This window comes from Lissotriton vulgaris, chromosome 4_1 (genome assembly GCF_964263255.1).
Source record: "Lissotriton vulgaris chromosome 4_1, aLisVul1.2, whole genome shotgun sequence".
In the NCBI taxonomy this organism is placed as follows: Eukaryota; Metazoa; Chordata; class Amphibia; order Caudata; family Salamandridae; genus Lissotriton; species Lissotriton vulgaris.
Genome location: NC_141691.1, coordinates 63,852,778 through 63,864,827, shown reverse-complemented (window position 1 = coordinate 63,864,827; position 12,050 = coordinate 63,852,778). Strand labels below are relative to the sequence as shown.

Genomic DNA, 12,050 nt, shown 5'->3' with positions numbered 1-12,050 from the left:
TTTAAATTGTACCTCTTGAATCTCACTTACTCTCCTCCCTGCAAACTCTACTTCCCAGGAAGTTCACTTCCCTCCACTGTGTACGAAACCCCTTCATGAAACCTCTAGTTCTTGCTTGCTATCAATGATGGTTTACCTAACAAATGATACTTAAAGCAAACCGCCCTTGCTTTCAAGCATAAATGAATCTGATTGCCACACTCAACCAGCTTAACTCTCGTCCTGTGCTGGGCACCGCACCAGCCTTGCCCTTCCTCCTGGACGACGTCCTCTGGTGAAGTATTCAACATGGAAGCTGCAATCCAGGGCTCCTTCTGGGCACAATTTGAGCAGTAGCAAGATGGGGTTATGTTGTAAATAGATTAGGTAGGCAGCAGGACACGTCTTCAGGTTATTAAGTTGGATTTATTAAGATAGTGCAAGACAGCAGAGCAAAAAACCTCACAGCCAGGCCCGGACTGGCCGTTGCGGGCACCGGGCAATCCCCCGGTGCGCCGCAAGGGTGGGGGCCGGTTTTGAGCTTAGCTGCAAAAGCGGCCCTGTACCAAAATCGGCAGAAAACCGCCCGACAAAGAGTTCGGTCGCACCCCTAGGGGGCCGGCCGAGCACTTTGCCAGGGCCGGTTTTGGTTCTCAGTCCGGCCCTGCTCACAGCTGACCAGACCATCAACTGCCAAGCCTGGAACCTTCGCATACAAGATAGAACACTCTTAGGTACTATGGGAGGTAGGGAAGGTAGGTACACTAAGAAGGGACTACTGACACAAGTAGGCATATTGACTGAAGTACAAATATACAACAGGTTACTTTAGGGACTTTAATTAGAGTTTTCGGTTCAGTACATAGTACATGCGTAGTGCAAGCATACAAAATCATTCAGGACACCGCAAAGCGTAATACATCTAGAATGTCTTTATTTGACAACATCTTCTCTATTTGTGACTTGTTTCAACCTCGTTTTTAGTCAACTCCAACCCTGCCATGGAGCCCTGCAGCTCAAAGTCCAGTTTCCAATACATTGAATCAAATATAACGTACTCTAAGTCCATTCATTTTGTAGGTGAGTACAGTGGACCGTGATGATACATCTGACTGACTAGTACCAAAAGCCCATCACAGCAGCAGTACCATTTCAGTGGCTTTGTGAATGTTAAGTATGAGTTTGAGCTTGGCGATCTACATACCCCCTCAGTGGCCTCCACATATCGCTTGGATTTACTCTGTTGTAGCAACAACCCAGAGAAGCAATCAGCCAAGTCATTGCAGAAGGCGGCACCCTGAATCCAGGCATCTATCCTGAGCCGAGGGTCTTTCACCCAGGCCATGGCAGCTCTGCCCTCTGCTAGTAATGTTACCAGGAAAGTGAGTATCCTAACAGACACAGGGCCTTCTGCTACCTGCCCCAGCAGGGCCTTCAGGGTCAGTACCATTGTGCAGCCAGCACTGTCTTCTATGTCCTCGTTTGCCCTTCGCCAAGAGGAGGCTATCATCGGGCACAACATAACAAAAAAATCTGCCATATCCCAGGAACACCTTTGGAATTCTGGACTTATCTAAGTATACTAATGTATTCATGGTAACTGGAGAACAGTATGTTCTATATAAGTAATTGAAATGCAGGCATAGATGTCTATAGTTCATTGAAATCATCTTAATTGGAGAGGAGCAGCACTCTACTCCACTCGATCCTATACTCCAGTCTATGACAATAGATTTTACAACACTCTCCTCCTCTGTACTGTACGACACTCCACATAACAACTCTCCACTTACGACACTGTACTCTATGATTTGAAACACATTTAAAGAATTTTTTAAACTTCAATGAAAAAAACAAAGATAAAACTTAGTTATAGTGAGGAAAACCTATTTTCCCTATACAAACCAAGTTGAAACTAGAGAGACTTAAAAAAATTTAAAGTTTTAGTTATAACCTTCATTTGCTATTTATCCACCACCTTCAAATTATTATAAGTAGTGGACCTCGTTACACAATGTTTTCAGCAGCATATGGAACTAAAGTAGTCATGACTTCCATTTGAACCATCTGATAAAATGAACAGAGGTTTTAATAATACCATAGTATAAACAACATTGTTTATAGTGAGTGGCATGTTTTTGACACCCAATCTTGTTGATTATGTTTATAATTAAGCAGTGCTTATTGTCTATGCACTTGCCCTATTTGCGTATATCTCTCACTTGCATTACTATTATGTGCAGAGTAATTAACTATTTTTGTACTAGTTTTTTAAAACAACACCTTTTGTCCTCTGTATAGTTTTCATTTACTTTAACCGCTGAGGTGGCAAGCATGAGGTTCTTATGGACAAGGTCACTGGAATTATACTGCAGGGGAGGACCAAATTATGCTGCAGGGTTGACTGAATTATGCAGCAAGAAAAGGCAAATTCTATGGCATAATGCAGTGCATTTTGTGATAGTATTTCTTCATTATTTTGTCATTTTTATTACACATACTAACACTGTAGTACCAGTTTAACAACCAGATACAGCAATATACAACTGAAAGCTGAACAGTTAACCTTTGCAAAATGCCTTCCACTTTGTGGCAACATGTGCCATCTCGCCTTTAGTAAAATTTGATCTGTCTGAGCTAGAAATTTGTTTTTTTTTATTCTGCACATTATAAAGCAAAGGATGGATTATGAGGCAAATGTGGCAAATCCATAATTACGTGGAAAATGCAGCAGCCACAAAATTGCATAATGATAGTGGCCTTGCTTGTGAGTAGATGCTGAGAGATGGCATGCAATGAGTTCACCTGGGTAAACCTTATGACAGGAGACCCACAGGATCATTATTAATCTTTGTAAACTTCAAGAGATGACAAGAATGGGGTTCTTGTGGGTACCCTTTGTTAGGTCACAACCACAGGGTTAAAGTGATGGGTACTGTTGGACTTGGCCCTTTTGGCAGGTTCACCCCTGAACTTTTTGCCTTTTAATGTGACCTGATGGTAGTGACTTTTGGCCTCTGCGCACTTTAGCACTGTGTCCCAGTGTAAAGGGTGTGCGCTCTCTGAGTGGGTGTGGTGAGATTGGCCTGCCTCCCATAAGAACGCATGGGGGAAATGTGTGTCCATGGTAATTCCCGATGTGAGAGGAGTGCAGGGGTGAGTTTGGTAAGTGCAAACTTGTGAGAATAAATGCTGCGCAATGGTGTGCACAGATTTATTGTGACTAGTGGAGAAGTGCCACTTTTAAAAGTTGGCATTTCTGTGTGTAGTGCCTGCCTGCCTGATGTGAATTACATGTCTGGCTTGTGATTGACAGGAGGTGGCTGGTGTGCCTGGCTCCAGGAGCCAGGATGGGTCTGCCCGGCGGTGAATAGGGAGATCTGCATGTAGATGGAAGGGAGGAGTTGCACCTGGGACCTGAATAGGGCTGTGCCTTCCCTCCACAATGCTGGCTCCACCTCCAGAGGTGCGTCTGATGTCCCTGGCCTGTCCTGTGAATTGAGAGGGGAGCTGAGCAAAACAAAGTGCTCCAGAACCAGTTGTATCTGGTTCTCCCCTTGCCCTACAGTTGTAGAACAAAGGATTTAGTGGTATAAAAGAAGGGGCTGTGACCCCATGAAAATGTTCTTGTTCTTGATTTGAATCTACCAGGGGCGTGCTGCTGCTGGGGCTCAGGGTAAGGCTTGCCTCCCTGGGCCCTGCCCTGACCCTGGATGGCTGGAGGACTTCTTGGGACCCTTCTGCTTTGCTTGAGTATTTCCAGGACCCTGAAGAGACTTTGGGGGTAGCCCCAGCACCTTGTGAGTGCTGGCTTTATTTTTAATGCCCCAGGCTTTCTCTCTGTGCTTTATTGTCCCTCTGGGAGTGGTTTATTGTAGCCCTGCAGTGCTGGGCTGTAATCTTCTGCGAGGGAATCCCGACATGGGGACTCCCACGCCTGTACTGCCTTCATCGCAGGTGCCCACCCCACTTATTTAATGAGTTCCAGTGCGCAGGTGCCCACCCTGCGTCTTTGTTGTATTTTATAAATTAATGCAGGTGCCCACCCCGTTTATGTGAGCCCTAGCGGGTGCCCACCCCGCATGTTAGCTTTATTTTTATTTTCGAGGGAGCCCACCCCTCATTTTCCGCTGTTGAAATCTTCGTCGCAGCCTGCGGCGAAAACGGAAGTCATGCCACCAGGTGCATGACGGCGGGCAGGACTTCCGGTTTTGAGGAGGAAGTCCCGCGCACGCCCGGCAGCCTGAAGACATCTTGAGAAGCCGCCCGGAGTAGGAGAGATGGTGCCTGTCCGTGCGGGGCTCCCATTGCTGAGGGAGAGCCCCGCGGGCGCCAGCCAGGAGAGGTGAAAGGAGGAGAGGGCGCGAGGCACATTGCTGGTGCCTGCCCCCACCGCGAGCGGGAGAGAAGTGCTATTGCCACAGTCAGAGGAGTCCTGCCTCCGCCCCCCAGCTGGTGAGTTCTGCAAGGGAGTCCGGGTGGGGAGAGGCAGGGTCTGAGCGGTCCCGCCAGGAGAGCGGGCTGCTCCATCGATGGCCATCTTTATTTCAAGGGCCCGTGGTGGGTCCTGAGGTCCCAGGGTCCCGTGTTTCCCCAGAGCCAGGGTGCTCCAACGTTTGGGGGCCTGGTTATCTCTAGAGCCTGTGTGTGGCTCCAACGCTCGCATACCTATTTTCAGGATCCAGTGCGCTCCATGGGGGCATCAGTTGTTTTTCAGAGCCAGATGGCTCCACCGCCCGCAGTATTTGTTTTAGAGCCCAGATGGCTCTAACCAAGGGGACAAAGGATTGTTTCTAGGGCCCAAGGGGCCCGTGTCCTTTCCCCAGTGCTTGGGGACATGCTTATTCCTAGAGCCACATGGCTCCAATGTTGGGCACAGTTATTTCAAGGGCCAGTGAGAGCCCATGCCGCATTTGATTGTTTACAGCTGTCCAGCAAGTAGTGGGCAGCTGCACCGTTTAGGCGCATAGTTCTTTTGGGGTCTTGCGAAGTCAGGAGTGAGATGCACTCCTTTGCCCCACACTTTCCCAGCTGCCCAGCAAGTAGTGGGCAGCTGCAACATTTAGGTTTTACGCAGTGGCGCACCGTGGACATAAGACATTTGAGCCCCCTTTTTGAGATGGCCAGTTGGCCAGTGGGATTGTTACCTTTATAGGGCACCAGGCCCTAATGTGATTTATGCGCTAACATGATTTTTGTGCTAACAGTATTTTGGTGCTAGGAAATGTACTGTGTGTAGTATGTTTTATGCACCCTGTTTGATACCTCTAAATATGGTTTATGATTATGAGGTTGTTTTGCATAGCATGGTTTATGCTAGTGAGATTATGTTTCACTGTGTGATCTCCTCCCCTAATGTGAGTTATACTTAGGAGGTTAGGGCCTAATGCGTTTGGACTTGTGAGATGATTGCCTCATGTGTTTATGATGGTGAGGTTGGCGCAGAATGTAATCTGCGCCTGATGTGATACTGTGCATGATGTAGTTTATGTCACAGGCTGATGCTAAGTACAGTGATTACCATTGTTTACTGGTTGTACGTTTATGATCTGATTTACTTTTACTGAGTTCACTTTGTGATGGTTTTGACAGTGGTCCATGTGACCCTGTCAGGTGTATATAATCCCTTGTAAATATTGCCCAGTGCCAGCTGGCACAGTGTACATGATGTGTTTACTATTCTAATGTGTTTTGAGAATACAAAGGCTATTTTTTATATAACCTTGTGTGGAGTTCCTTTTGTAGTGTGCCTGGGATGTTGTTGCTGTTGTGTGCGTGCGCAAATGCTTTACACATGGCCTCCGGAATAAGCCTGACTGTTCGTGCCAAGCTACCAAGGGGGTGAGCATGGGTTTTCTTTGGTGTGTAACTCCCCAGCCCTGACTAGAGTGGTGGTCTCTGCCTGGCTTTGGCGCAAGTCTTAGCCAACCAGAGATCCCATTTCTAACAGGTACCAAGCATGGGGTTTTCTTGTGTACCAGTTTTTACATGAAAGGAATGGGGTTTGTCTGGGAAGATTTGAATAGATGGTGCCCAGGAGGTTCTCCCAAGTACACATTACAGTACACCCTGAAGCCAGCGATCGACAACTGAACAGCCCTCACCACCGAAGACACACTGAAGACGATGAAGTCAATCCACTCCGGGGCCCCCATCGACCCCTACCCCCACCACATTTTCAACAGAGCCGCCGACACCATCGCACCCATCCTCTGCCACACCATCAACCGCTCCCTGGCAACCGCCACGTTCCCCGATGACTGGAAACACACCGAGGTCAACCCACTCTTGAAGAAACCCTCGGTGGACCCCACCGACCTAAAACACCACATATCCAACTCCCTGCTCCGTTTGCCAGCGAAAGTCATCGAAAAAGCCATGAACAGCCAACTCACCACATTCATCGAAGAGCACAACATCCTCGACTCCTTCCAATACGGCTTCAGACAAAAACACAGTACGGAAACAGCCCTCCTCTTTGCAACAGAAAACATCCACACCCTACTGGACAAAGGAGAAACAGCAGTCCTAATCCTCCTCGACCTCCCAGCGGCGTTTGACACAGTCTCTCACTGCACTCTAATAGGCAGACTCCAAGACACAGGGATCCAAGACAAGGCCCTCAACTGGATCTGCTCCTTCCTCTCTGGCAGAACGCAGTGGGTCAGACTCCCCCCTTTCCTCTCCGACCCTACACCTACCACCTACCACCCCAGGGGTCCTCTCTCAGCCCTACACTCAACATCTACATGGCTTCGCACGCCCCCATCGTCAGAACCTACGGACTCAACATTGTGTCATACGCAGACGACACCCAACTCATCCTCTCCCTATCCAACCAACCCAACACCTCCATACACAATTTTCGAGAAGGCATGGAAGCAGTCGCCAAATGGATGAAAAACAGCTGCCTCCTACTAAACACCAACAAAACAGAAGTACTCATCATGGGCCCAAACCCTGATGCATGGAACGACACCTGGTGGCCCCCGCCCTCGGAAGCCCGCCCACCCCCACGGACCACGCACGCAACCTGGGAATCATCCTGGACTCCTAGCTCAAAATAGATTGCCAGATCAACTCAGTCTCATCCTCCTGCTTCAACACCCTCAGCCTCCGATATAAGACCTTCAAATGGATCCCCCTCGAACACAGAAAGACCGTCACACATGCCCTGGTCACCAGCAGACTCGACTACCGCAACACACTCTACGCCGGAATAACAAAATAACCTCACCCGCAAGCTACAGAACATCCAGAATGCCCCTGCAAGACTGGTCCTTGACCTGCCAAGACACTGCCACATCTCCCAGCACCTGCGCACACTCCACTGGCTCCCCATTGAAGCTAGAGTCACATTCAAGATGCTCACCCACGACACTGGACCTGAACAGCTGACTCAAATTCCACGCACCCCTGAGGACCCTATGATCAGCCCAGCTCCCCTACGCCGTGGTCCCCCGCACCAGAAAGACCAGATCGGGAGGCCCCTCCTTCTCCTTCCTCGCGGCCCGAGCCTGGAACACCCTGCCGCTCCACCTCAGACAGACATTGCTCCCCATTTACGCAAGAAACCTCAAAACTTGGCTCTTCAACAGACCTCCGCCCCCCCTTGATGGACTGGAACCTGCAACCACCCCCCCCCCCCCCCCCCTTTGAGACCCTTACGGGTGATTAGTCGCGCTTAACAAACGCCTGATTGATTGAATGATTGACAGTGGGATGTAAGGACCACAGTGTTGGTCTTTGTTAGTTATCACAAGTGTCATATATAGACTCTTTTAATGAGGGTTTGAGGGATGGAGACCCTGCTGGTCTTCTGGGTACACTTGAGGAGGTGAGGACCATTGTGTTGGTTTTTGTTTGCTATCAGAGTTGTCAAGAATGGCTTCTTCTGAAAAGGTTTTGCGAGATGGAGTAGAGGTGGGAGGTGGTGATTGTGGGTTCATCTAGCTACATTTTAAATGCGGTAACTGTGGGAGTTTTTCCTGGGGTTGGCTGAGAGGTGAAGAATTTAGACTTGCTCTGGTTACATGTTGAGAGGAGGTGATTATGAGGGTTTTGTGGGTTTACTTTGCCAGGCACAGTGAGAAGTGGAAATATGCAAGGTAATTTTTTGAGGGGTGGAGAGCTTTCTCCTCTGGATATTCTTTGACAGGTGGTCATCTTGTGGATTTTCTGGGTTCATTTTGAGAGCTGATAACCATGGGGTTCTTCTGTGTTGGTGATCGCGACCCACCTATATGTGCATTACAGAAGAGTTCTTAAGGGCACAAAAAGAAAGTGATAAACACCGAAGTCTTCTGTAGATAGGTGTCAATAAGGTAGCCACGGTATTTACGCTGCTACACATGGACAGATATCAAGCGCAAATGAATTCTGGGTAGGGTGACAGATGTTTGCTCTAGGAGGATAGTCTGTGGAAACTAAGAAAACCTTAGCCTATCTTGCCAGAAAAAGGGCTAGGTTCATTTTACAGGAACGATCTTTGCATGGTCTGGACACTTCGAATTTAACTGGAGAAGTGGCACAGTTCTTGGCTCAAAATATGCCTGGAAGATGAATGGCAGACAAGCTCATAATTCTTGGTGAAACTTGAGAGACCGTTATTGGTACAGTCTTGGGAAAACAACGAGCTGAAACGACTTACCTGTGGAATTTTATAAAACGTTTCTGTCACTAGCCTGCTCCCACCTACACTCATGTCTGCAGAGAGTGAAGGATGTGGGTGATGTGCCACTGGACTTGTGCGGGGCAACAATCGAGGTGCTTCCAAAACCCACTAAGCCACCTGAGCGCTGCTCCTCTTATCGGCCGATCTCACTTATAAATGCAGAGCCCAAAGTCCTAGCTAAGATACTTGCTAACTGCTTAGTTCAGGTTATTATGTACCTTGTGCACCCAGACACTAATCACTGTTTGCAGAGATGACTCTTCATAATGGCCAGGAGAAGGGAGTTGCTGGGTCTGCATGCTCTACTGTTGTTAGTTTTTGAAAAAGCCTCCTTCTCTCTTAGTTGGAGGTTCCCACTCCAAGCCCTTCAGAAAGCGTGTTTTGGCTCCCGGTTTCTGGCCTACCTGCATATATTATATTCATCACTTTGGGCCCGGGTGACAGTCAATGGGGTTCTCTCAAAACCATTCTCGATCCAGAGGGGCGCCAGGCAGGGATGTCCCTTATCTCCACTCCTGTTCGCACTGACAGTCGAGTCCTCAGCAGAGAGGATCAGGACACATTCTTTGGTCGAGAGCTTTCGGTGGGTGGATCAGCCAGAAGATCGCGTACCCCTGTATCACGGCATTTGTATACTGGCCTTGCAGTGATCTCGGATAAGTCTCTGTTGGCCCCTCTAGATGCATCCGACGGTGTGATGCCATGGCAGCCACATCTTCATCAGTAGCGATACCGCTTAACATCTGGGAATCCATATTACTCCGTGCCCCCAGCAACCTAGTATGCATAATATCTCTCCCTGGCTGATGCAGCTGGATGAGCCGATGGGCCGCCTTGCTGTCTCCATAACAGGCAGCATCGCCTTGTATAAAATAATTGCTCTTCCATAATGTTTATACACACTCCAAAAGTCGGTTTATGTGTTCCCACAATCCTTCTTTGATAACCTTAAAACAACTATACAACGATATCTATCAATGTTCAAATGACCCAGAGTGCCTTGGGCCAAATGCACACAAGCTATTTTTGGGAGGGGGTTGCAGGGCACGGCTTCCATTCAGCTATCCTACTGGGTCTCTCATCTTACTTTAATAAAATACAATGGTACCGTAGGAAAATCAAAGCAGAAGAAAGGAGGTTGCATACCAATGATAGTATTCAATACAGTTCATCATCATATATTCAACAATGCGAGTGGTTCGTCAGCCTGGGAAATCTGGGGGGTGTTTGCAAATGTGGCCCCTATAGTCATTCCAGCTGGACCAGATGTCAACCTATTTCTGCGGACATCCCCTGGCTACATAAACTGTCTTCTCCTGGAGCATGCACCAGTCCATGTCTGTTTTCCAGGAACCAACCGTCTGTCATCTTCCCACTGTTAATGATTGAATGTTTGGGAATGGGGATGACCCAGCAGATAGGCTAGTACTGCATTGGTTTTGGGACACCAACCCAATCCATTTCTAATGCCATTCCCCTACGCTCAGATGGACACCTTCCTGAGGTCACTACATTGTTTTTCATGGTGAGGCACAAAGCACTAACTCATATGGACCTATATGAGCAAATTACGTTAGAAACTCCCCTTTCGCAGGCGACCTACTCACGGCCGCCAGAATGGCTTTGACATTTAAAGCATGGGACGACTCCACCGGTATTTCCCGCCTCAAGGAAATTTGGGAAGGAGACTGCATTAATCCCATCGCTACCGTAAGCAGCACGTACTGTATGAATAAGTCCAAATTTCCGATTCCATCAACTGCGTCACATGCTCGAACCCATGCAATCGCAACTTGTAAGCCCCCGGAATATAACCCCTTAGAGTCTAAACTACTTAGAACCTCTAGAAAAAGGTGTGATCTCGAGGTTATGTTGCTCTTTGATTATCAACTCCAGAGACCCGTTAACCAGTTGCTGGTTAGCTGGTAAACAGGCTTTGGTGCACTAGAGGATGACAAATGGAGGGAGGCCAAGATGGCTTTGTGCACCCTACCTATCTTCTCCTGTTTACGCCTGATCCAGTTTAGTTACTTGCATCACACCTATTATACCCCTGAAAGGTTATCTGAAATGAGACTGGAGACTTCTTACATTGTACTAGATGCCATGACGAGAGAGGTATCTTTAAGCACCTGACCTAGGACTGTTCCCTTATATAATACCTTACTGAAAAGGGAGCCCATTGCTGCCTTGTCACGGTCACGGGTCAACTGGTGGCTTCGCAACTCGAGGTGGCCCTATTAGGGCTGTGAGATCAGACTGATGGTAACAGAGCAACTCAAATACTCCTTGGCCTGGGCACTGATCACCAAAAGAGACGTACCAAGGAATTGGAGGGTCAAAGCTCCGCTGCGAAACAGGGCATGGAAGACGGTCCTACGCTGGAAAGTTTGGTTTATACATATTTGGAAAATAACAACCTAGGCAATTAACCATAGTGAATAGTTTTAAGGTCAGAAAGACATATACACATGGACTACAGCTGCTAAAAAATACAGTTTTATTAATTAGTTAACACAGGTTAAAAAAGGTTCATTATATAACACAAAATAGCAATAAAAAATCTCATAGTGCAGTAGACAATCACAATTTGACACTTAACAAAACATAAAAATTTTTATATTGACTAGGTGGCATGGAGGTTCAATCTGAGATTGAACCTCCATGCCACCTAGTCAATATAAAAAATTTTATGTTTTGTTAAGTGTCAAATTGTGATTGTCTACTGCACTATGAGATTTTTTATTGCTATTTTGTGTTATATAATGAACCTTTTTTAACCTGTGTTAACTAATTAATAAAACTGTATTTTTTAGCAGCTGTAGTCCATGTGTATATGTCTTTCTGACCTTAAAACTATTCACTATGGTTAATTGCCTAGGTTGTTATTTTCCAAATATGTTCTTTTCCCTGACCTAGGAAATTACGAAATTTAATTCTTCAGGGGGTCCTTGTTACATATGCAAAAGTTTGGTTTATACTGCATGGGGATGCCATGGAAAGTTGTCACGGTTTGGGGGAAGGTGGTTGGAATTGGTATGATATTCATGATATGGACACCTTGGGATAGATCAATGCACAGAGTGGTAATGGCATATGGCTACTAATTTGCTACATTAGACAAGCATTTTGCCGAACCGAACTCTCAGTGCCCAGGGAGTACCTCAAAGGTCCTTTGTCTTTCCTTTTCTCTTGAATCTGTGCATAGAACCTCTAACCACTGTTCACCCCAAAATCAGTGAGTGCTCCAGATGTCTTGGGGTCACCATCGACAAGTAGCTGAATCTTCTGGCTCACCTGAATACCATAACGGCAAATGCCCAGCTGAAAATCCTAAAACCAATTAAATCATTCATTTTGGATCTGAAACCTAATAATCTCTAGGCGTATGGCAATG

General features: G+C 47.1%; 1 protein-coding gene across 1 annotated transcript in view; it reads right to left on the bottom strand.

Moving 5' to 3' along the window:
* The window catches only part of LOC147718371 (phosphatidylinositol 3,4,5-trisphosphate 5-phosphatase 2-like), a 447,492-nt gene that overhangs the window by 155,150 nt on the left and 280,292 nt on the right, over nt 1-12,050 (bottom strand). The gene's annotated exons all lie outside the window — the stretch shown is intronic.